This window comes from Malaclemys terrapin, chromosome 3 (genome assembly GCF_027887155.1).
Source record: "Malaclemys terrapin pileata isolate rMalTer1 chromosome 3, rMalTer1.hap1, whole genome shotgun sequence".
NCBI classification, from domain to species: domain Eukaryota; kingdom Metazoa; phylum Chordata; order Testudines; family Emydidae; genus Malaclemys; species Malaclemys terrapin.
The window spans coordinates 199,534,978-199,561,007 of NC_071507.1; the positions used below are offsets into that span (position 1 = coordinate 199,534,978).

General features: G+C 42.0%; 1 protein-coding gene and 1 long non-coding RNA gene across 2 annotated transcripts in view; both read left to right on the forward strand.

The window, feature by feature from the left end:
- LOC128834911 (uncharacterized) overlaps positions 1 to 21,922 on the forward strand; it is a 38,803-nt gene extending 16,881 nt beyond the window's left edge. The window contains exons 2-3 of the long non-coding RNA XR_008444518.1: positions 14,530 to 14,644; positions 19,696 to 21,922. This is a non-coding gene — a long non-coding RNA (uncharacterized LOC128834911). The remainder of the gene's footprint in view (positions 1 to 14,529; positions 14,645 to 19,695) is intronic.
- XKR6 (XK related 6) overlaps positions 1 to 26,030 on the forward strand; it is a 319,540-nt gene that overhangs the window by 57,506 nt on the left and 236,004 nt on the right. The gene's annotated exons all lie outside the window — the stretch shown is intronic.

The following is a 26,030-nucleotide window of genomic DNA, read 5'->3' on the forward strand; positions in this document are numbered from 1 at the left end:
GGTTTGGAGCAAACGGAGAAAAACTTTGGAAGATGTATGTAGCAGGAACAGATGTGGGAATGGAGCATGCACTACTGGTAGCTATATTGAGAATAAAAAGAACAAAGGAGTGATCTGAACAACAGAGATGCTCTCATTATAACATCACTAAGTGAAAACCGATGACAGCACAACAAGAGTTTAGAATTGTGCTAGCAAATAGATACCAGGTGCTTGAAGATGATGAAACAGTAGAAGGCAAAAGGAAACTTTTCCCTAAAACTTGTGGAAAAAGTGCTGGGATTCAGGAAAAAACATCACAGTGAATGGGTTATCTGATGATACATAGCAGGGCACAAAACGGAAACTAAATCAAGAAAGAACAAGAGCACAGACTGACTCCAGAAGGAATATACCATAAAGAACAAAGAGGCCAGAAAGAGTGCTAGGGAAGATAAATGATACTTTATAGACAAAATGGCAACAGATGCACAGGCCACTGCAGCACAAAATGACATGAAGACACAGTACAACATCATTAGATAGTTGTCAAGAAGACAACGAGGACAAGCCAATATTTCAGTCAACTACTGAATGATGAACCAGTGGCCAGTTCCCCCATATAGAGGAAGGAGAAGATCTGGATGTCCAGCTAGGATCTATCACCAGAGAAGTAGTAGAGAGGGCAGTCAATGTGTTAAAAAGTAGAAAGGCACCAGGTCTGGATAACATTTCAATGAAGCAGTGGTTTTCAAAGTTTTTTCATTTGCGCACCCCTAAAAAATTTCAAATGGAGATGCAGACCCTTTGGGATCCCCAGGGGTCTGTGGACCACAGGTTGAAAACCACTGAAATTGAAGTTCTTAAGGCATACTTGAACGCAGTAGACATTTTGATAGGCCTCTTACAAAAGATATGGAAAGAAGAAAAAAATACTAAGAGTGGAAAAAGTGTCATACAGTGCAGCTTCCAAAGAAAGGAGAACCTCAGTCAGTGTAAAAACTGGAGGAGCATTCAGTTGCTGTCTATCCCAAGTAAAGTATTTATCCATCCTTTATTCTGTATAGAATAGTAAGTGGTAGATTCAAGGTTACCAAAAGAACAGGCAGGGTTTAGACAGGAGAAATCACGTATAGATCAAATAGAAACCCTACATATCATAGAATTGTTGATTTGAATAGCAGTCACCACTTTATATGAATTTTATAGATGTCCAAAAAGCTTTTTATATAGTGTTTCCCAACCTTTTTGTGCTGACGACCCCCTTTGGACTTATAAAAGAAATCATGATCCCCCTACTCAGACTTGAAAAGGTAGGAGGCTGCAGCCGGCAGAGCCTGAACCCCACTGCCTGGGGTTGGGACTAAAGCCACCGGAGCCTGAGCCCCGCTGCTGTGGGCTGAGAGTCAAAGCCTGTAACCCCCCTCCCAACCCCATCCCATGACCACCCCCCCAGGTTGAGAAACACTGATATAGTGGATCGAACAGTTTTATGGACATAGCTACACACCTATGGAATCCCTCAGAAATTCGTTAACATCATTGAGTTTCAATGAAAGTACGACATGCCAAGTAGTATGTAACAGTGAACTAAGCCATTCAAAGTTACTACTGGCATCAGACAAAGATGTTATGTCACCCATTATCTTTTTACTGCTAGTGGATTGGATAATGAGAGAGACCTTGGAACAGCCAAAGGGCATACAATGGATTTTCACACACAAGTTAGAGGACTTCGATTTTTCAGATGACATCAACTTGCTGCCCCATTCCCATAGGGACATGCAAGCCAAAACCAATGATCTCCAGGTCTATGCACAGTTAGTAGGGCCGATAATCGGCACACAGAAAATGGGAATCAATATACAACAAGAAACACCAATGGCATTCTCTGGAACATAGAAGAAGTGGTCCAATATTTCACATACCTTGGCATCATTGTGAACAGACAAAGACATTAAAGCCAGAGTAGTGAAGGCCAGACATGCCTTTGTTACTCTAAAGCCAGTCTGGAGAAATCTTGCCCTCCTAACTAAACTTTGAACATTTAAAACCATTATAAAGTCGGGCCTATAGGTTGCTGAAACTTGGAGACTTAAGACCTTACTATCCAAACTCCAGGTTTTCATAAATAGCTGCCTTAGACGGATCCTCAATATCTGCTGGCCAGGAAAAGAAATCAAAAATTGATAGGACGGGAAATTACAGAACAAAAATGGAGTTGGCTAGGGGACACACAGAGGAAAGACCCGAATAACATAACATAAGACAGGCATTCAACTAGAACCTCCAAGGCAAGAGACAATGAGGCAGCCCAAGGAGAACATGGAAATGGACAACAGAAGCAGAATGGAAAGCTAAGACGGCGGAAGAAGACCAGCAAAGATGGAAGGCAGTGTTGAAGGCCCTTGTCACAGGGTGGCTGGCTCCTGTGAATAAAGTAGGTCCAGTTCCCCTGTGCTAAGACAGCTGCTCTCTTTTGGCCAATTAAGAGAGTGGGGAAGCACCTGTGGGCTATCCAGGGCTAGAGAGAATCAGAGACAGGGAGAGACCCAGTGAGTTGGAGAGGCCTGGTGAATTAATGTTGGCTGAGTGGGAGTCGGAGGGCAGCTGAGAGCTGCCAGAGATTGTACATTTGGGACCTGAGAGAGCAGCAAGAGGAGTTGGCTGGCTGGCATCCCCAAGCCAGACGGCTGAAGGCAGGAGGCACAGCAGAGGGAGATGTTTGCTGGCTCTAAGCTGGAGAGCTGGAGCCAAGGGCCAGAGAGGGCAGAAGGCAGGGGAGCAGTAGAGTAGCTTATTCACTGATGTTTTCAGGGCCAGAGAGCTGGCCCCAGAAGAACCGTGAGAGGGCAGGGGGAATCAGAAATGCTTCCCTGGTAAAGATGATCTCCCAAGAAAGAAGCTGAGGATGCTCCCGCTAGGAAGTGTGTGATGAAATTCTAGTAGGAAGAGCAGGGGTGGCTGTCCTGGTGCAAGGACAAGGGAGGTCTGCCAGAGACTCCGGGCCTGGTTGAACGTGCCAGTGTGTGATATGTGGGCCACTGCGGTACAAGACAGTGGGCGATCTTAATGACTTTTTGCACTGGGCTGAGAAATGAACTGTCTGGGTTTAGGCCTTATGTTTTGAACCATTTGCACAATGTTTCATAATAAACCATCCCAAGAAGTGGGTTGTGTCAAGAGAGCTTACCTGGAGTTACTGACTCTCTGAAAGGGGAAAATGAGGCAGGTGTTTGTCATGCTGCCAGCCTGTTGCAGGAGGGCGCCTCAGATGGACGCCTCCCCAGAGAGGCATAAGAGAGACATTTTTATGGGTAAAATCTGTTGACAGTTAATAAAAGGCTAGAGGGATTTTTAAAAATTAAACAATGAAGACAGTAAGAGAGTGTTCACTTTGAGTTCAAAGTGTGCCATTCACAGGACTATTCATGAGTAGCACCAGCCCTCCAGTGAAACTCAGATTTCAGACACCTCCTCTGGGTTGAGTTGTTTTTCTCCGCCTTTAGATTTAAATCCTCTGTCTTCAGTGACTGACAGAGTTCCAGGAGTTGAAGTGGATCAGTAACCCAACCTATACATTGGACTTATAAGGCTAATAGAAAACTAGGTATGTCATGGAGATTTAAGTAGCATTTACTCTCAGATAATGCACTGACACACAGCACATCCCTCGGCCCGCGCCGCTCTTCCCGCAGCCCCCATTGGCCTAGAGCGGCGAACCGCGGCCAATGGGAGCTGCGATCGGCCGAACCTGCGGATGCGGCAGGCAAACAAACTGGCCCAGCCCGCCAAGGGCTTTCCCTGAACAAGCAGCGGACCGGCTTTGAGAACCACTGCTTTAAGATATACTGATGAAAAGCTTTCTATTATAATTATTACTATGTTTAAAACCAGTTTTTTCAAGTCACAAGAGTAAATGTCTTTGCAATGTCTTTCATATGTTTGAGCAGCATGTGACACAATGGAGCCCTGCTGCTGATTGGGCCTCTAGGTGCTCTCATAATTTTAACAATAATACAGAACAGCTAATTTGAGCCTTTTGTAAATGTAGTTAGGTGATACAAAGGCCTGGTCATTGACCTCAGACGTGGGTAAGAGAAGTTCTGGTTACCTAATCAGGCTGAAAATTTCTCCAAACATCCTCCATTTATAAATCCATGTTTATCAGTACCCTTTCTGAAGTTTTACTTATGAATATTAGAACTGGGCTTGTAACTGTTCTGTCTTGATCCATCAGTCTGCACTCTTCTTTTACCTTTGTAGGCCATGAATCTTTTCTTTGTGACACTGACACAAACAATAGAGGAACTTATCTGTAACTTGACTGTTCCTAACATAAATGGAAAGAAATGTACACACAAGATATAAAAATAACTCAGGTTATTTCTACAGTACCAGGCTGAACTGATGGAGATGGCCTGGTACTGTTCCCAAAAGTATAAGTGTGACTTTGTAATGGAGGCACTGGACATAAATAATTGCTTAAAGCAACTTAGCCCAAAGTCTGAATCTTTTCCCTCCCATTTGTGTTTCCTCTTGCTCCCCCCCTTCCTCCAGTCTGACTCAGGAATGGTAAGGAGGTTTATATATAGATTTTCACATGGCTTCCTTTCATATCTTTTCAGCTAACTTCCCACTGGACTATCTACAAATATTAAAAGATGTTTGAAATTATCCAACCCCAATGGTGCTTGAAATTGAGTCATGTTCTGTCGTGTCAACAAAATGTTTCAAGTGGTGATTGTAGAGACCGAAATAAAGGCTGCTAGTGTGATAATGCTTCCCACAGTGCTGACATACTAAGAGGAGAAGGCTCATCTTCTGGTAGCGCAGGTGTGTCACTCTATTTACCTATTTGCAGTGTGACTTGGTTCTCCCGAACCTCTTTAGACACATGCTTTAAGCATTGCTCCAAAGTCATTTAACATTTGCCAATTTTGCTTGAATGGCTACTTTTTTATTTGGCTACATTGTGTTGATTATGATTAAGCCAAGAATTCGGCTCTCTGTTAGAAATTGGGTGAACAGAACAGGTTCACACCCATTGAAAAACTCTAAAACACTTCGCTTAGTGCATTTCTCCTTATTTCCTATCTTATTGGCCTAAATTTTCCAGTGATTTTTGGATGCTTCTGTTTTTGAGCGCATTGTGTGGCAACCACTCGACAATCTTTTAGTACTGACCCATCTCAGGATTTCTTCTTCCACTGCAATGACTTATCTGATATGGAAGAGTTGTGGTATTTTTTGCAGCGTCTAGAAATTTGAAACCACCTCTATTTGTAGGTTGATTAAATCTTAATGAAAGTTTTAGCTGTATCGGCATAAAAGACCCTTTGAAAAATGATTTATTTTTATTAAAATAGCATGTTGGCCTTTCAGTTAGTAGGGAGCTATTATGATGCTGGAAAGATGCTAAAATATATCCATCTTTGTTCCTAATTTCCTGCCCAACCCCTCCTCTTCCCAAAGGGAAAGTAATAATTGTCCCACATGTTTTGTCATGTCCAGTGGAATTTATTAGGGGTCTGTGGTTCTATTGTATTTCAGTCCTGTAGATGTGTGGGATTATTCAGCATTTCTGAGTGCATAATTTAGTTTAGGCATATGCATTTTGTGATGACAAATTAAAAGTTCTAGTTCTCATATTTTGTAACGCTCCCAGGACCCAGGAAGTATTACAGATTTTACCAGTTGATCTTGTAACCTGACATTGCACTGAACTGGTCACTGTTTTTGTTTTTGTTTTTTAAAAACCTGGTTTTCAAGAACATGAAGGAAACACAAACGATAAACTATGCTCCTTGAAAATTGTTGGGGCTGTAGTGAGTTGCATTGTATCAGTTGTAGGCACATCATTATGCAAAAAGTCAGCAGATTGTCAGGAACATGTTCTGGTGCAAGTTTTTCAGGTTATTCAAAATATATTTGTATTTTAATTATGTATATGCTTCAATACATTTGCTATTTACAAAAGCTGGCTTATAGTTTGAGTTTGTCTGGTAATAATGAACAGATTTTCCTCATTAATTTCAGACTCCGTTATCTCTTAAAATTTCACATGCAGCAATATTCTCCTAGAGTACAAAAAGCAACGGTGGATTATACTCAACATTTCATTAGCAATAGTAGCCTGGGCACGAGTTTATTTTAAATTGGACATGTCTTGTGTGAGGAGTGTAAAGTAAAAAAGCAAAAGAGATCAGATGAAACAGTCAGAAGATTCTTTAACAAGGAGCGGATGTAGAAAGTACTGTGCTAGAGAACAGGGTAGGTTCTAAGACAAAGCGAAAAGAATAACAGATGCATTGGTTTCTGCACTATGTCCAACTGAGTGGACAAACGAAATTGGATTTAACAGTTCTTTGCTCAGAGATTAGAGAGTGGTGATTCTAGGGATGCATCATCCAAACTCACCATCAACAGAAGGAAAACGGACAGTTTTGCCATGCCCAGTGAAAGAGTACAAGGAAGTAGAATTACACTGTGCACATTTCTGCTATAGAGACCACCTCTCCCCTCTTTGCTCAGAAAGAGACCACAGTCCTGATGCAATGAAGCTCAAGTTTAAGGGCATAAAACCGCTTTTACTGAATGTGTCCAAGGTAAAGTGTCTGTCTAATGTGCCCTTGGAAGCATTGGGCCCCCTTCTTTGGTTCCTCCCAGGTAAGAACCTATCGAGGGCCATAATCTTGCCAAATAAAGTATATCTAGTCCAACATCCAGTGAATGCGATTGTCTTGGCTGGAGAAATGTGGGAGAGAATACTTGATCAAAAATCCATGGAGTTTGGTGGAAAGGCCCCTCATTGATTTCCATGGGCTGTGGATGAGGCCCAGAGAGTCAATTGGGCCAGATTTTTAAATATATTAAGGTACTGAAGATGCAGACAAGCGTCTAGTGGGATTTTCAAAAGTGCCTAGGTGTTTAACTACCATTGATATCAGTGGCTGCTATTCTCATGACTCATTGACTCTCGGGGGAAAATAGTGTTTCCAGCCCTTGATTTTTGTCATAGTTCTTATGATTGGTGTTTTTTCTTAAAGCTGCAGCTCCTGTAGTGAGGTGAGTATATGAGAATATCAGGTAGTTTGCACCATTGGAAAAAGTAAGTTTCTGCTCTTGTGCTTGTGAGGAAAAAAGCTTGCAAATATGAGAACTAAAGGCTCAGAAATCAGAAGTCAAATTGAGAGTGGCAGCAGTAGAATTCACGTGGCTATAATGTAGCCATAGTGGCATGTAGAATGGTCATTCACTTCGAATGGTCCCTTGCAAGTCTTCTGTCTTCAGCAAGAGACAATATAGGAGGATTTTAGGCTTCTTAAATCCATCAGCATTGTATCTTCCAAGAGTGATCATTCTCTTGCTTTGCATCCTTTGACCTCAGCTCTATAAACCTTCTGTAAAGTATACCTTCTTCTGCACATTGGACGTGACCCCACCATGGCAGTTGTCTTGTTCTCAACTGGTGCAAGACTGAAACTTGCTGGGATCATCAAAGTATACCTTCATGTTTGACAAAATCAAACCAACATGTGTTAAGAATACACTGTAACTTTTGACACGGAAAACTGTTCAGTTTCCTCTCCTTGGCCGTTTTTAATGGCCATGTTTCTGCTCCGTATAACATAGTTGTCATCAGTCCTGCATGGAACACTCGTATCTGAGTTGTCACACAGACATCCCGCCATCCAAAGATAGCACTGAAGTGCCATTGACACAAGACCAAGCTGAACATCTTGCTGTTAACTGACTACTCAGATAGATAAAACTATTCACCCATTCAGTGTCATTGCCATCTACATGCAGCGTTGGCAGGTCATTCTTTTCCATTTTATAGGAGGGATGCTTTTGTTTTATCACCACTGAACTTAAGTCCCATAGATTCAGCAGTTTTTCGTAGCTCTTCCAGCATTAGCTATAGTTGGTCAGTAGTCTCTCCAAGTAAGGCATTATCATCTGCCTACTCAAGATCCTCTAAAGATGAATCTTTAAATTTCACACCTCTTACTTTGGCCACAAGCAGCTTTATCATCAGATAGTCTATTAGAACATTAAATAATGTAGGTGAGAGAACGCATCCCTGGCATACTTCTGGTACTCCTAAAAAAAAAAAAAAAAAACAGTCTGTAATATAACTAACTGTTGACCCTCACCCAGCTGTTCCACAGCACAGTTCTTCTACTGAGCACATTAAGTCCTCAGGCACCTCATACTGGTGTAGTGGTATCCACAGTAGTGATTGATGTACTGAGTCAAAAATGGCTGCAAAGTAATAAACGTAATGTTAGCTTCCTTTTGTTACTCTAGTAGTTTTCCAGTAACATTCTGCAGAGCTTATATAGTGTGGATAGTAGATTGACCAGTACGGCGATCATGCTGGTTATGTCTCATTTTTGGGTTGAGACAGTATTTCAGTCAGTCCAATAGTATGATTATGAACACTTTCCCTGGGACTGACAGCAGCATTATTCCCCTATAATTTGGCCATGATGATTGCTCTTTATTAAAAAAAAAAAAAAAAGCGGGTGGGGGGGACGCAGCCCCTTTCCCCAGTCTTACAGAATGTGACTGGTTTCCCAAACTTTTAAGACAACTCTTTGAAGCCAGTGAAATAAATCTAGGCCTCCACTCTTTAGTAGTATTGTCAAGACTAGGCACTCATTTTGTATCTGTTTGACCACAACCATCACTTCCTCTAATGTCACTAGCCTATTTTCTGCTGGCTTCATTTTTCGACTGAGTTGTAGTTTACATCTTGGTAGGGATCTGTTCATTAATTCACAACAGTACTAACACCAGCACTTAAATCATATAACAGTATCCTGGCACTATTCTCCATTTTTGTCCTTACCCGGCAGAAGCCAAAAAATGGATGTCCAATTAGGACCTTCAAAGTCTTGAATACCCTTGTCAAGCCATGTCTTTCAGAGGCTTCCTCAATGCACCGCATGATATTATTCCACTATGGATTATGATCATTCAGACAGACCCTCTTGACTGCTTGTTCAAGACATCTTTTCCTCCATTGCCCATTTCCTCCTCTTAATTGACTTGACTCTGACCTTCCAGCGCATCCATTCTGCACAGCACTTTTTTTCTTTCCTATTATTTGATGATATTGTCTGTAATCCAGTGTTACGTTTTCATTCTCCTTAATCCCAGTTCTTCTCCAGCAATCTCTGTGATAGAATCCCAAAATAAAGTGCACTCTTACTCCGAAGTAAACAACTGGTCATCCAATATAGAATATTTGTGGGAAATCATTACAGTGTTACTGTTAGCAATCTCTTCTTCATGAAGCTTATCAACACAAAAGCGGAAGAAGTCAAATTAAAAGAACCCCAAATGTATAATTTTTTTTAATTACACCTCTATCCCCATATAACACGAATTCGGATATAATGTGGTAAAGCAGTGCTCCGGGGGGGGGGGGGGGGGGGGGGGCGGGGCTGTGCACTCCGGTGGATCAAAGCAAGTTCGATATAACGTGGTTTCACCTATAACACGGTAAGATTTTTTTGGCTCCCGAGGACAGCGTTATATCACGGTAGAGGTGTATCTTGATTTTTTTTAAGACCATCTCATGGTTTTTTGGAGGTTGGGGGCCCTGATTAATGATTTTTGAATTCTTGGAGTTGGTAATGCTGAAATAATGGAAGAAAAAAACAGGATTTTTTAAGGATAGTTGTTAAGGAAAGCAAACTTGATTCAATATGGGACCTAACCCAGTGGCCAAAAAAGCAAGCTAAGAGGCCAGTGTCTAATAGGTCCAAGTTCTCAGATTCAGAAAAAAAATCTTAACAGAAAAACACACATTTTCTATTGGTGTAAGACCTGGAAAATTGTGTAGACAAGTAGAAAGAAGATGAGACTGATTGCTAAAGATTCAGAGTTATGTAATTTATATTATAGATAGCTTTGGGAAAGAAGTGAAAATAAAGACAGAAATATATGTACTCCACATGTGAAGACTGAAGGTAAATAAATAAGAGCAGAGATGTGAGTGCTAGCGTTTATTAAGATTGAAAGTAAGGGAAAAGAAAATCCAGCTTCATATGTACAACAGGTAAGGATGAAAATGACTTACAGAAATAGAGATCTGAGATTTGAAGATGAGCATGAAAAGTCTCAGCTGGAGCCAAAAGGAAAAAGGCATAAAGCAGTACTGCGTCTTGAGTCTCTACCTAAAAATGGCATCAAATCTGAGAAATGAATAAGGTGGTAGGGCTAAATGATAGATTATCTGGGTGGTGCAAGATAGATTTAGGATCTGTGGCTAAAAGAATGTTTGGGGTTTAGACGTGAATGGTGCATAATGTAGAGCAGGGCTGCACCTCCGCTGAGTAGCTGCAGACTCTCTAGTACTCCTAAGGGCTGTAATTTTTATAAAGTAGAGATTGGCGTAGGAAGGAATATAATGGAGACATTCAAAGGGGTGGGGGAGCTGCATGATAATAGATCTCTGAAAAAGAGAGACCGAAGTAGTAGTTTTCAAATGAGAAGCTAGAAAGAAATTTTCCAATCACTGGATAATTTTTTGTTTTGTAAGCAAATGCAGTGGGTACAAAAATCTGAAATAGTAGAACTGTACTTTCCCCTTAAATATCTTTGGAATCAGAGAGAAGAATGGTCTGCAAGAAAATGTCAGAATAACCTGGAGATGTTATAATAGCTAACATTACATACTCCAGAATGAATGCTTTATTCAGTCTATGGAGAAAATATTTGCTTATAAAGGAAGATTTTCAAAAACCCCAAAGGGATTTAGGAGTGAAAGTCCCATTGAAAATCAGAATACAAGAACGGCCATACTGGGTCAGACCAATGGTCAATCTAGCTCAGTATTCTGTCTTCCGACAGTGGCCGGTACCAGATACTTCAGAGGGGATGAACAGAACAGGGCAATTTATTGGGTGATCCATCCTGTCATGCAGTCCGAGCTTTTGGCGGAGGCTTAGGAACATCCAGAGCATGGGTTGTGTCCCTGACCATCTTGGCTAATAACCATTGATAGCCTATTCTCCATGAATTTATCTAGTTCTTTTTTTAATCCAGTTATACTTTTGGCCTTCACAGCATCCCCTTGCAATGAGTTCCACAGATTGACTGACTGTGATTTGTCTGAAGAAATACTTCCTCATGTTTGTTTTAAACCTGCTGCCTATATAGTTCATTGGATGACCCCTGGTTCTTGTGTTATGTGAAGGGGTAAATAGCACTTCCTTAGTCACTTTCTCCACAACGTTCATGATATTATAGACTTTTATCATTTCCCCCCTTAGCCATCTCTTTGGGCTTGTTCAGATTGGAAATCTTTTTAATCTCTCCTCATGTGGAAGCTGCTCCACACCCCTAATTATTTTTGTTTCCCTTCTCTCTACTTTTTCTAATTCTAATGTATCTTCTTTACGATGGGGAACACCAGAGCTGCATGCAGTATTCAAGATGTGGGCATACCATGGATTTATAGTGTGGCATTATGACATTTTCAGTCTTATTATCTATCTCTTTACTAGTGGTTACTAATGTTCTGTTAGCTTTTTTGACTGCTGATGCATGTTGAGCAGATGATTTCGGAGAACTATCCACAGTGACCCTAAGATCTCTTTCTTAGGGTCTAACTTAGCTGTTAACACTTATCATTTTATATCCATAGTTGTCATTATGTTTTTCAATGTGCATTACTTTGCATTTATCAACATTGTGTAAATGTGCAACAAAATGGCAGATGTAGTTCAGTTTTATGAAATTCCTTTGTAATGCGTCATAATCGGCTTTGGACTTAACTATCTTGAGTAATTTTGTATCATTTGCAGACTTTGCCAACTCACTTTTTACCCATTTTTTCCAGATCTTTTATGAATATGTTGAACAGAATTGATCCCAGTACAGATGCTTGGGAGACCCTGCTATTTACCTCTCTCCACAGTGAAATCTGACCATGTATTCCTACCCTTTGTTTCCTGTGTTTTAACCAGTTGCTTGATCCCTGGTGAGAACCTTCCCTTTCATCACTGCCTACTTTGCTTAAGAGCCTTCGGTAAGGGACCTTGTCAAAACTTTCTTAAAGTCCAAGTGCGCTAAATCCATTGGATCACCCTTGTCCACATATTTGTTGTTACCCTTGAAGAATTCTAATAGGTTAGTGAGGCACGATTTCCCTTTACAAAAAGCCCTGTTGACTTTTCCCCAACATGTCGTGTTCACCTAAGTGTCTGATAATTCTGTTCTTTACTATAGTTTCAGCCAATTTGCCTGGTACTGAAGTCAGGCTTATGGGCCTGTATGATAGTCTGTACCCTCGTGCACATCCTCGGCATAGAGCATCTGAACTAGCAGCACAGCTATGTCGGTACAGCTGCTCCACTGTAGTACTGGTAGTGTAGACTAGCTTTTAGGTTCTTAAGGGCCAGATTTTTAAACTTATTTAGGTGTCTAAAGGTGCAGCTCGATCCATGCATTTTTACGTGGCTAAATATCCTAAAGAATCTGTCCCTAAGTGCCTAAGTCACTTTTGAAAATGGGCCTTAGGCACTTTTGAAAATGTTTGTGTCTGTAGCGTGTCTCTCAGATATAATGGGTTAGATCCTCAGCTGCTGTAAATTGTCATAGCTCCATTGAAGTCAATGAGGTTTTGAGAACTTAGGGCAGCTCCTCAGCTAGTATATCATCACTGTTTTCCTTTTCCTTTTGCACTGTGAGCTTTGAGCACACACTTAGCTTTTTGAGCATGCTATTCATGGGAGGCTTTCCTCAAGAAAGGGTATTATTATTATTGCACCTCAATGTACTACATAGCAGTGTGAGCAAGCCTACTTCTGGCCTTTTTTCAAATATGTACCACACATCACCTCACATTCTTAGTACAGTCTGCTGTGTGACTTTACATCAGAGTTGATCTGTATGTTACAATAGAATTGTACTTCACATTAATTACTGGGAGACACGTTGAATTACTGAATTTTGTGGATTAGCAAGTAATTGAATAATCACAATGTAAAAAAGAAAAAAAAAAACCCAAACCTTAAGCATAAGGCACCACAAAAAGAAATGTGTTGATTTATTTTCATAATTGTAATTTAGTCCAACTATTTTATAGTTTACTGGTAAATGACACACTATACTACGTATTGGAAACGGTACTATCAGAGTCTACTCTGCTATTGCACCTTTGCTGAGAAGTGGGGAGAGACACTCTGTGTGTGTGTGTGTGTGTGTGTGTGTGTGTGTGTGTGTGTGAATTAGTGTGCAGATCATTGAGTTTTCACTGTAATTCATGTTAATAATTCAGCCTATAGAAAAGAGCACTGCTGAACACTGAGAGACCAAAAATGATTTCAAACAGTCCGTCACAACAGCAGAAGTCTGTTTTTCCGAGTTCTTTTTCCTCTTAGTAACCTCTGAATATTACAATTTATCAAAGAGGAAAAGAAACGGTTAAGAAGCAATTGCTATTTGTTTTGGACAATCATTACGCAGTTGCTCTGTCAAAATGTCATTCTCGTAATCATCCTATAAATCCCTTCAGCAATTTCATTTGCAACTCTGATTCTTATTTTTGCGTAGTTGGCCAGAATGTCGGCCATCTGACAGTGGTGTAAACTGGGGGAGGTGTTGTGTAGTGTTTGTATTCCCTGCACTAAACTTGGTGCTGCAATTTTTTTCTAACCTGTTGGAATGTTTGTTCTTCTTAAACGGAAAGGTCTACAAACGTTCATAACCTTTTTGAAAGATTTGACTGTCTCAAATCTCAAACTTGAAAAGAAAGGATTTTGTTCCATTACATCCCAGTTCGTAGGAAAAGCAGCTTGAGAGCTGGGTAAGTGAATTAACGTGGGTTAAATTTACAATAGAAAGGAGTACGTGGGAGATGCCTATTCAGACTCTGTTAAGGAAATAATAGGATTAGTTCTTGTAGTGTCAACGCAGAAAATTTAAAATGCAGACTTCATGCTGACATGAAAACATTATATATTGTTAGCTGGATCTTTGCGTGAAATCAAGGAGAATGACCATAAAGATGACTTTGCTTTGAGACAGTCCATTTGAATATTTTAAGGTGGCACTTTTGCGCGCGCGCACACACACACACACACACACACACACACACACACACACACACACACACACACAAGATGAATTAAGTATGTTAAATAGCCCACTGATGATTCCAACCAGATGCTGCTATTTGCAGTCAACATGATTTTGATTGGTACAACATAACTGGTAAAATGTCTCATAACCTAAAAGAATGATACATCAGTGTCAACCTCAGATGTTAGTGCATGTAATGGAAATATTGGGCCAAAACTTACGCTATATTCATTGCAATATTATTTTTTGTTAAATTAAATTACACATTCATTGTTCATGTGTATGTACTGTAAATGTGTATAATTTTTTATCCATCCTTCCGGATAAAAATGTCTTCAACTCTTCGTATACAATGTGCATTAGTCGAGCTGCCAGATACAGAAAGCATTATTTTCAGTTTCATGTTTGTTTTATCATTTCATAATCATTCATATGTACCTTTATTTTTAGCTTAAGTGAAAGACATGAAGCATTAAGACTGAATTGAGGTTATTTTGAGATCATCCGATTCCCTGCTAGAAGTTACTGTGAGAGATCATCGCCCTGAACAACTTCACACAGAATGGTAATGAAAAAAAGATATAGGGCTTTTTGTTGTTCTTTCATTTCTGTGTCTTCATACCCCAATTCCTCCTCCGTTAGAGAATTGGTCCTTATTACCATGTAGGTTGTAGTTTCGTGAACACAGCATTTTACTGTCCCATAACTCATCATTCTGTAACTTCCCCAATAGCAATCGCTGTTGGAACAGGAGGGGAGGTAATGCAGCATTTTACCAGACAAAACAACTTGTTTAAGATTACTGGATGAAGTGTGTGTTTAAAACAGAGTTTACTGAATTTGGCTTGTAAATAACCAACAGATTTAGGCCTGTATTCAGGAAAACACTTAAGCACAAAAGTGTGCCTAGGCCCAAAATTTAGGACATGCGTATGTACTTGTCTGAATTGGGATCTTAGTAATGAAGTAAAAAAAACCTGTTATTGCTCTTCAGATTGGTTTGTAACAAGCACACAAAAATATCTTCTTTGCTGCTTTGGGTATTTGGTAAATTTAGTATTTGTATGTGAACTTTTTAAAAGAAATAATTTCACTTTGGGGTGAGAGTCTCTTAGAGCTAATGCTGCTGTCTGTCTTGAATTGCAGCTAAACTGAGCATTCTTTTAAATAGATCAGTAAGCATAAATCTTAGATTATTTCATACCATTTGAAATGCTGTCCTCAGAAACTCAATGGTCTTACGATCCTGGAAGACAGTAATATATAGTAGTGAATAGATTGTAATTCAGAGTTAATACAAATTCCTATAAAAATAGGAATTCATTCATGATGACCATGCTAAGTTTTTATTTTTATATATATAATAAAAAAGTATTGTATACTACAGATTACAGCACTGTGCACTTTCTCCACTATGGCATTGCACGTGCCTGAAACGCTACACTCTAGTCTTCCCTCTGTGTTTATTTCACTTCCGTTATGGCTAATGGAAGGTAAGCACTTGGAACAGGAGGTGATTATCATCCATATATATGTATTTAATCCAGTTTATGGTTTTGAAGTGAACTGGTCTTTATATGTACTTAATTCTTTGTGCCTTTGCCAATGCTGACCATGTTTCCAGAATAAGGCCAGGAATCTACACTTAAAAGCATACCAGTGCAACTCTATAGTTTGGGGGCAGAGATCTTGTCCCACCAGAGTTATATTGGTATAACACCTAGCATGGGCACAGTTATGTCATATAAAGGTGCCTTACACAAGTATAGTTATTCCCAGTTTCATATGGGAATAGCTACACTGGGCTATGTCTACATTTAACATGCTAGAGCGGCACCGCGGCTTACTCCTGGGGACTTTTGTACCCCAAAATAAAAAATTCTGCATACAATATTAGAAAATTCTGCATATTTTATTTGTCCAGTTAACACCATATAATCACGCTGGTTTCAATTATTTTGGTAATTTATTTAAACTATAATACAATGGATGAAGAATGGGTTTGGAGACTGGAGGAAATCCCCAAGTCCCCTCTGTCTAATAGTAATGTAGCAATGTTGACCCTTTACTTCTAGTTATTAGTCAACAAATATATGCAGCCATACACTCAGTGTTACATCATACACAACAGAAGAGCAAGTGAGGGCTGGGGACTCAAACTCACAATTTATATTGTCTACTGACCATCTCCAGAAAGGTAGGGTTACCATATTTCTACAATCAAAAAAGAGGACACTGGGTGGGGGAAGCCCCGCCCCCATCCACTTCCTCCCACTTCCCACCCCCATGACTGCCCCCCTCAAAACCCTGACCCCCCCTGCTTCTTGTCCCCTGACTGCCCTCTGTTGAGAACCCCCCACCCTAACTGCCCCCCCCCAGGACCCTACCTGTCCCCTGACTTCCCCAACCCTTATCCACTTGCATGGGTGGCAGGGTTGTAGAAATTTTGGTGGTGCCCAGAACCCCTCCCCCCCCCCAACCTGCCTAAGGCTCTGGGAAGAGAGTTGGGTGGGGGGAGGAGGTCTGGGGTGCAGGTCCTGGGGATTAGGGTGCAGGAGGAGTGCAGGTTCTGGGATAGAGTTTGGGTGCTGGGTGCAGGCTCCGGGCTGGGGCAGGGGGTGGCTGTGCAGGAGGGGGTGAGGGGTGCAGGCTCTGGGATGAAGTTTGGGGGTGGGAGGCGGTGCAAAGGGAGAGGGGGTGCAGGCTTTGGGAGGGAGTTTGAGGGCAGGAGGGGGTGTGTGGGAAGGGGGGAGGGGGTTTGGGAGGGAGTTTGGGGATAAGAGGCAATGCAGGGGTGAGGGCTGTGGGTCTGAGGATGAGGGGTTCATGATGCAGGAGGGGATTCAGGGCTGGGGCAGAGGATTAGGGTGCGGGGAGATGAGGGCTGGGGCTGACGGGTTTGGGGCGTTGGAGAGGCGCGGGGCTAGGGTGGAAGGGCAGGGTAAAGGCAGCCTCTCTTCCCATTAGTGGATGGGGAACGCTAGGACCCGGGGGCAGCAGACAGCAGTTGCTGCTGGCTCTGGCAGTACAAGCAGGCAAGGGAACGGCAGGCAGGCTGCTACATTCTGCTCTGCCTGAGGTGAAAGCCTGCCCCGCGCTTGCCTCCCCAGAAACACCCCAAAGACCTGCCCCACCACGTTGAACATGCCACAATATCAAGTGAGAGGGACAGAGTGTCTCTCACACATGCATGACTGCCCAGCCCCCCTCTTCTTCCCTGGTGGTGATTTACGTCTCTACCAATCACTCTGGGCACCCAAACCAACCTGCTTGGACTGCCAGGGAGGGGTGCATGACTGCTCTTGTGGCTTCCCTTTGCTTCCCCTTCAGAAGTCATTTTTCTGTGGGGAAGCAAAGAAATCTGCGGGGGCCGTGAATTCTGCGCACACATAGTGACGCAGAATTCCCCCAGGAGTAACAGCTGCAGCACTGTACACATTCATTACAGCAACAGGAGAAGTTCTCCCGTTGCCATAGGTAATCCATCTTTCCAAGAGGTGGTAGCTGGGTCGACAGAAGAATTCTACTACTACTTCACTCAGGAGGGTAGATTTTTTACACCCAAGTAACGTAACTGGGTCGACCTAACTTTTTAGTGTAAACCTGGCCTGGTATAAAGCGTCTTTATTCCAGTATAACTGTGTCCGCATTAGGGGATGTTCTGCCTTAACTATACAGGTGTATAAAGCGACACAACTTACTAGTGTTGCCAAGTTTCAGAGTGGTAGCCGTGTTAGTCTGTATCAGCAAAAAGGACGAGGAATCCTTGTAGCACCTTAGAGACTAACAAATTTATTTGGGCATAAGCTTTCGTGGGCTAGAACCCACTTCATCGGATGCATGGAGTGGAAAATGCAGGAGCAGGTATAAATACATGAAAAGATGGGAGTTGCCTTCCAAGTGTGGTAAGGCCTTGGCTGAGGGGAGATTTTCAAATGTACAGAAGGCAATTAGCCACTCTGTTCCCATATGAAATCAATGGGAGCTGGCCTTCCAACTCTCCTTTGTGCTTTTGAAGATCTTTCCCATGATCCATATAGCAAAAGTACAATTCACTGATAGCTACAATTCTCAGAACCCTTTCTGTCCACCTGCTTCAAAATTTATAATTAAGCCTGTGTTTGGAACCCTGTCCCAGCACATCCTTGACCTTTGCCACAGATAATTTCATATGCAGATACCAGTGTGGCCCATATACCTGGGCATATGTTATAAATACAGAGGATGGAGATGGATGGCAGGAGAGAGATCACTTGATCATTGCCTGTTAGGTTCACTCCCTCTGGGGCACCTGGCATTGGCCACTGTCGGTAGACAGGATACTGGGCTAGATGGACCTTTGGTCTGACCCAGTATGGCCTTTCTTATGTTCTTATATGTATCAATATTTATTTTAATCAAAAGCATCTGCCAACATCCTAGAGTCACTGAAGACACCTTGTGACTATCACTGTGGATTTTATCTTTTTGCTGAACAAAAGCTATTCTCTCCATGAAAGCCTTAATTAAAAGACATCCCCAAACAGATTGGACCTTTGAGGGCCTGGGTTCCATATGGAAAGCATTACATCCTGACTACTAAAAGTCATCGTGAGTTGTGCCAAGCACTCAGGGACACCATATGATTTTGCTGATGTCTGGTTAAGCAACCACAAATTATACATAGTTGGAGCTAACAGCTGATTTCAAAATGCTGTTTTCAATAATCCGAAAATCCCAGGAGCTCCCTCTGTGGTGGTGATGTTTTTCTTTAGCAGTAAAGTCCAGCAGCAGTACAAAGAACTCCTTCCGCTTCCTTCAGTTAGGACAAAATCCTGGCCCCAGTGGAAAAACTGTAGTGGAAGTGACTTCACTTTGGCTCTTTATCCTGCTGTAGGAATCACTAGTCAGGACCCCTGCAACTTTTGCAGAGTACTATGGGCAGGAGCACCCAGATCCACATGCTAGTGGATCGCAGGGCAGGACCAGGGCTCTACTACTGGAGTTGTTCTAATCAAATCCCACAGGAAAGTCTCTAAATCTAGGCCAATTGATACCGACTGAGCATCTGGCCATTCATGCCTCTGACACTTGAGCTCTTAGCTGAAATCTCTAAATGTCCTGTCTGCAGCAGACATACACATGTATACAATGGCAATTTTAATTTACTTTCTGTAGAAATTCATTTAAAAAATGAATCGAAATGTAATGCCAAAACCCAGGGAGCATCTGTTGAAAGTAGGGTGACCAGACATCCCAATATTTCGGTGTCTGTCCTGGTCAGGATGCATTTTGTCCCGATATCCGCTGGCAGCACTTGCTCTGCCGGCGGGCACCCCCCCCTCACCCCGCCATGTGTCCCGATATTTTCTTCCCCTCATCTGGTCACCCTAGTTGAAAGCCAAGAGTTCACTAGTTCTGTTTTGGAGAGGGCATACTTTAAGCAGCTTCAGTCAAGTCATGTAGTAAATGTCCATGTCCTGAAGCAGGTTATTTCGGTTTTTTGTAGGTTTGAAGTATCATGTTGATCTTTATTTTACAAGTTTAATTTATTTACTTACTGATGGTGTATTAATTCGTTAATGTTTGTCAAGTATCATTATTATTTATTTAATTCTTTTCTTTTCTTTTTTTTAGGTCTGAAAGGTTTTTATTTGGTGATGGCATGTTCAAGAACTTGGATCAATACATTGTATTTAATGTTAGGAGATGTTTCTAAGTTTTCATATTTATAAAAGTGACTTTCAATCTAGAGCGTCCCAGTGTGCTTTCAAACTGTCTCTACATATTCACAACACTGCACAGATGCACAACAAATGCAGCCACCTCTGGGATGGGAGGGCAACCAGGAACTACCATGTTGACCTATAGGGGGGCTTTTAGTCAAGGACCCAGGGGCAAACTTGAGTCTTGCCAGTTGTGCCATGCGATGTGTTAACAGCCATGCAGAGCAGACAGGACCTCTTTTATTTTATCATCTCATCCCAAAAACAGACACACAGTAAATGGACTGGTTCATAGTTTATCTGTCTCAGAAACAGGAAGAGCCGAGTCACCACGGCCCTGCACCAGTTTAGTATGAGCTCCAGGTTTAGCGAAAGCTCCAGTATGATTTGAGTGAAATTAAACAAAAGAGAAGCTTATGCTCCACCTTACAAGCCCAGGCCAGGTTGGGATGTGTAGGGGCTCTATACTCACAGCAGTAAAGTCAGCCACTAGAAACTTCGGGTGGAATTCCAGCCCTGTGGAAGTCAATGGGAGTTTTGCCATTGATTTCAGTAGGACAGGGTTTCATGCCTCCAGTCCACAAGCTTTTAAGCATGTTGCACGTTAACCTCACGTTTAAGACCATCCCTATTCAGCAAAGCACTGAGGGTATGTCTGCACTGCAGTCTTGGGGCGTGACTGCCGTTTGTGTAGACATACCCAAGCTAGCTTTAATTTAGGTACTAGATCAGTGAACCCACGGTAGCACGAGCTTTACAAGCCTCCCTGGAACCCTGGCTAATTACTCTGGCAGCTAGCAGAAGCCCACACCACTCTTTGATTCTCCTAGCTGCACTTCCGTGTCGCTCGGGTGTGACTGCGCGAGCTGCAATCACACTTGATAATTGCAGTGTAGACATACCCTTAATCATGTGCTTAACAGCTTTGCTGGGACAGGGCCAGAATTGGCCCGATAGTTGTCACGTGCAGAGTAACTTCTGGTGTAATGCTGAATCCCTACCACACTGCAAGTGGAAATTATGTGAGCACAGGTGGGAAAATGAACTTCGTGAAGGTTGATTTTAGGGTTCCTGCACTGTGATCAAGCGTCGTGTGCCATGATCAGCATCGTTCTGACTGCACGGGATAGATAGGCCTGTGTAGTAAAGATGAGGAGAAAACAGAAAACAAGCCCTGTGTGCATTTATTGTAGGGGTGTGATTCTCCTTCTGTTGGTAGCCTCTCTCCCTCTCCATAGAACTCTTCTTTTTTTTTTTTTAAGCAACTTTTCTTTTAAAAAGACTATTAAAGGCTACTTTGATATTTGAGTTTTGTTCGGCCGTATATAAGAAACGTATACGGTCTGCTGCCTCATAGCCCCGCCGAGGTGCAAACTGCTGTGAGATTCTGACGGGAGAGATTTTCATTGCTGAACCTTATAAAAAGGACAGCTCAATTAAAAGCAGAAGTCGCAGGTTTGGGGTGGGTATCTAGGCTGATGAAACTTCTGCTGAGATTTCTGAACTTAAAGATAGAGATGACCTCGTATCCCTTTCTGCCAGTGCAGAGTTATTCCACACTGTATCTGTTTGAGGTCTTTGTGTAATCCAGTTTCACAGGTCTCCAGTGATTGGGTTTCTACAACTTCCCTTAGGAGACTAGTCTGTCGTCTAGCTCCCACTTCAGAGTTTTACATGATGTTAGACACCATTTCCAGTTCCATGATTCATCCCGTTTCTTCTTATATCAATATAAATAATGCCTCTTCTTCGTTAGTGTTGATGGCTTTCAGAGACATGGAGGCTGTTCCCATGTTCATGCCCTTAGTGTGGATTCAGCCAAGCTATATGTCATTAAGCTCCAATCCTGCGAACACTTACATGCATTACTTTCTACGCATGTGTAGTCCCATTGAGCTGTTGAATGGGACTACACATGCGCCTAGTCACTCACATGCATAAGTGTTTGTGGTATCAGCTAGTGAGTCCAGCAATACCCAGGGTCAAGGAAAGAGGGAAGTTATGTTTGAGTTTCCCATGCAGCCGCAGAATGTTTAAATTGTCAATCCTGAGCCTTTTCAAATGCACAATTGCATTTCTAGTCAGATTGAGTTTGTAAAACCATTTTTTGTTAATAAACCTACATTTTGGGGCTTAAAGTACTTGTCTGTGATCCTTTGACATGCTTTTGATGGATGTTAAGTGCTGCCAACGAGCTCAGAGCTGCACATGCTACGGGCTCAGTCTGGTAAGGAGCTGTGCACTCTGACCACAGTTCAGCTTAACCACATGCTCAGAAGTTTTAAGCATCTGAGTTCTACTCATGGGTTTAAATTGAGCATGTGCTTAGCTGGATTGGACCTTGTAGAACCCTGTCTGTCAAGAGATACTTATGACCCCTATCGCTGTAATATCTGAGCACATCACAAGCATTAATGAACTTATCCTCACATAGCCCTGTACAGTAAAGAAGTACTATTAACCCCATTTTACATATGGGGAATTGAGGCACAGAGAGACTAAGTGACTTGTTCAAGAGCATGCAAGAAGTCTGTGGCAGATCCAAGACTAGAATCCAGGTCTCCTAAGTCCCAGTTCAGTGCCTTAAGCACGAGACAATCCTTCTTTCCTACAGGAAACAAGCACGCAACTCCCATATTGAGAATATTGCAGTATTTTTTGAAGGGTGGCAGACAGTACGATAATTATGGATGAGTACAGTAGGTGGTGTATCTATTAAACTGTTTACATTAATAAAAGCCTTGATATGGTCCTTACCAGGAGGATTTATTATATTACAGTAAATCAGCACATCAATACCCATTATTTTAGAAGGACTGATGAATTTCAGGCATTTTTGAACAGCGTGGAAGACTCATCCTAATATGTTCTTTAGTGTAGTATATTGTTCATCTTCATTTTCAGAACAGTATTCCTTAAATACAAATGCTCCCGCACTTGATCAAACGGAATAAATGTAATGAGAAAATCAGCCGCTCATGGCGATTCCATGCATATGTTACGTGTCATCTCCCATGAAGGAGAGTCACTTTAAGAAACATCCTCATCCATTTTAGCATGTGATTGGCCAGGTCTTTCTATGTCATTTTGCTCATCTAGGGGTATCATCTCTAAAGAACTGAGGCATTTTGAAGTGAATTACAGGACTGTGAAGATTGCAAGACTGTCTGAATGGCTTACCTTGGAAATGGTATTTCTTGAAGATTACTTTAGATACTGAGTAGCTGCACACTGTGTATGTACCCCCAATAAATAATCTACCTGGCTGGTGACATTCTTTAAACAAAAATTCAGATACATGGGCTGGGCTAGTTAATTTAAAATGTTTGGCTTATTTTTTTTTTACACTTGTCCTTATTTTTAAGTAAAGTTTTTTGGCCCTTTGGGTATTACATGCTTTTATAATCTTTCCATAATTACGTTTACAAATCTGCTTTTGAGCTGCTGATATATTAAACCTTGCAAACCGAATCCCTTTATGTGTTAACCTACATTTGTATGTTGTCTTCATTCCTTTTGGCTGTAATTATCCAAGTTCTCGTATCAGGATTAATCCAAGAGCTGCTGAATTATGCTTGTCATTTTTTTTTTCTCTGTAGCAAACTTTCTCTTCTTTATAAACAGGCTTGGCAGAATTTAATTCCAGTGTTTTATAATTTCAATGGATAATATTGATGAGTTTTTAAACTTTTTTTTCTATTTTTACCCATTTTAAATGTTCAGTTATGCAAAATTATGAGTTGTAAGCAATTTTTATGTAAATGTTTGCAATTGTGGGAAATTCTGGGGGTGGTGGCAGACAGTGAGATGGTCAGACACTACCGTGTATACTCGTTCGTTAGCTCGTTCGTTTATAAGCCGACCCCCCCCCATGATGGATTAGTAAAAATAGCAAAAACTGTATGACCCTTTCATAAGCCGACCCTATATTTCAGGGGTTGGAAAACTTTGGCTCCCAACCCCTTCAGGGTAAACCATTGGTGGATCGGGACGTTTTGTTTACCTGGAGCGTTCACAGGCATGGAGCCCCTCAACTCCCAGTGTCTACAGTTTGCCGCAGCTCTCTTTGGCTGGGAACGGTGAACCGCGGCCACAGGGAGCTGAGGGGCTCCATGCCTGCAGACACTCCACATAAACAAAACAACAATGTATTAGATATTCAGTTCAATGATTCCATAGAGTTTTAAATCATCAAATTTTGGTGTAGACCCGTTTGTAAGCCGACCCCCGCTCTTTGATGCGTCACGTTTTTACCAAAAATATTTGGCTTATGAACAAGTATATACGGTAATTATTTAATGCCAGTAGACACTGAGACTCAAAGTTAAAGCTTTATACCCAAAAACAGTTTTGTATATTTTGACATGCAATGTTGACAAAGTAAATATCCTTAAATCTCTAAACATTCTCAGGCAGCATTTTTCTTACTTTGCCTGTTGGTAAATTTTGATGATCGTCGATGGAAATATTGTTTTCATTGGTTTGCGTGTCTATCGTGAAATCAATGTTTATGGACGTTTGCAGATAAAAATCGAATCCTTCCCAGCCTCTGAGAGCCGTGTTCATTTGGAAAATGCCTGCCCATGAAGCAGTTTTAACTGGTGCCCCTCAGAAGTGATACCCAGGAGTAACAGGAAAGGTTCATTAGAATTCGGGATTGTATCCGAATGGGAAAGCTACTGGAGGGAGACACCCTGAACCAAATCCCACTGAAGTCAATGGAAAGATCCTGACTGAGCTCAGGGGGCTTTTAAACGAGGCCCCTGTGGAACTCGCAGGATGAGGTTCTTGCCAAACCCTTCCATGTGCTGGACGTGAGTGGTACGGCAGGGGCCTTCACCCTGTCGTGCACTGGCAATGGCTGACCCAGTTGGAAGTTTCCGATAAAACCCTTAGTAACCCAAGCCTATCCCGATACCCACCAACAGCACTTCTGAGTCAGCCTGAACGCGAGGGAGCAAACCCATGAAGGTGGCCTTTTTTTGATACTAGGAGCGTCAAGAGCTTCACCATGTGTGTTTGTAACGTAGACCTGTTGGTGCCTGTAATGGGCATTACTGCTGCAAGCCAGTTCCAGCTTTTGCCGGAGGATGGCTGAGTTACAAGGAACTTGTCCTTGTAAGTTGGGGGAGGGAAGATTTTTGTGGGCTGTCTAAACTGCTGCACTTGAGAATGTATTTACGTATCTTGTAAGGACACCTGTCCTAGAGCATACCAATAAGGTTCCCTTTTTAGCCGTCTTATGAACCTACGGTCCAGCCTGATTTCCTTACTTCTAGTGAGTAGCCCCTTTCTCCACAAACAACCCTACTGGTTTCAGGATTATTAATTATTTCTATTACGATAGCAGCTCGGAGCCCCATCGTGGACCAGGATCCCATTGGGCTCGTTGCTGGACGAACAGAGAACGAAAACATGCCATAAGGCACTATTCAGTGTGAGCAAGAGCATCACAATCTGGCCCTACTTAAGTACGTTAAGGCCCTACTTAAGCCTACTTGACTTCTTTGGTCCTCTCCTTAGTGAAGCAGATTAGTTTTTGGTGCGGGTAAGGCTTTATACCTACAAGAGGAGGAATATTAAATGGCTTGTTAAGAGTTACTGTAACTTGTCAACCTGCATTATTATTTCAGTGGCCCAAAAGCACCCTCGGTGCATTACAGAGCAAATATCCGCATTCCCTCCTCCAAAGAGCTTAGCACCTAATATTAGATGCTACCGGACAAGTGTGGAATAACAAACGGGATGGTGCAAAGAAGAACAGGCTTTCCCGGGCAGGATCGATTTGTTCTGGCCCCACTTCAGCAAGGTACATAAGCACAGGCTTTAACACTGGGGAATGGAGTAGTCCTGTTGGAGGCAATGGAAGTACTCACATGCTTGAAAGTGAGCACGTGCTAACGGCCCCAATTCAGCAAGGTACTTAATTATATCTGTTCTCAGTGCCTGGTATAATAGGGCCCTGGTCTCCAATTAGCACCCAGCTTTGTTACCCCCCAAGCTCTTAAAGCTCTATGTAGCAACCCCCCCTCTCCCCCTTTGTCACATGAGGATGAGATGTTCCAGGTTTGGCTGTAGCTGAAAGCGCAGTCAAAGCATAGACCGGTCCCAGCCGTACCTGCTTTACTCAGAGAAAAACAGGCATGGCTAATGTCCATAGAATCTCAGGGTTGGAAGGGACCTCAGGAGGTCATCTAGTCCAACCCCCTGATCAAAGCAGGACCAATCCCCAATTAAATCATCCCA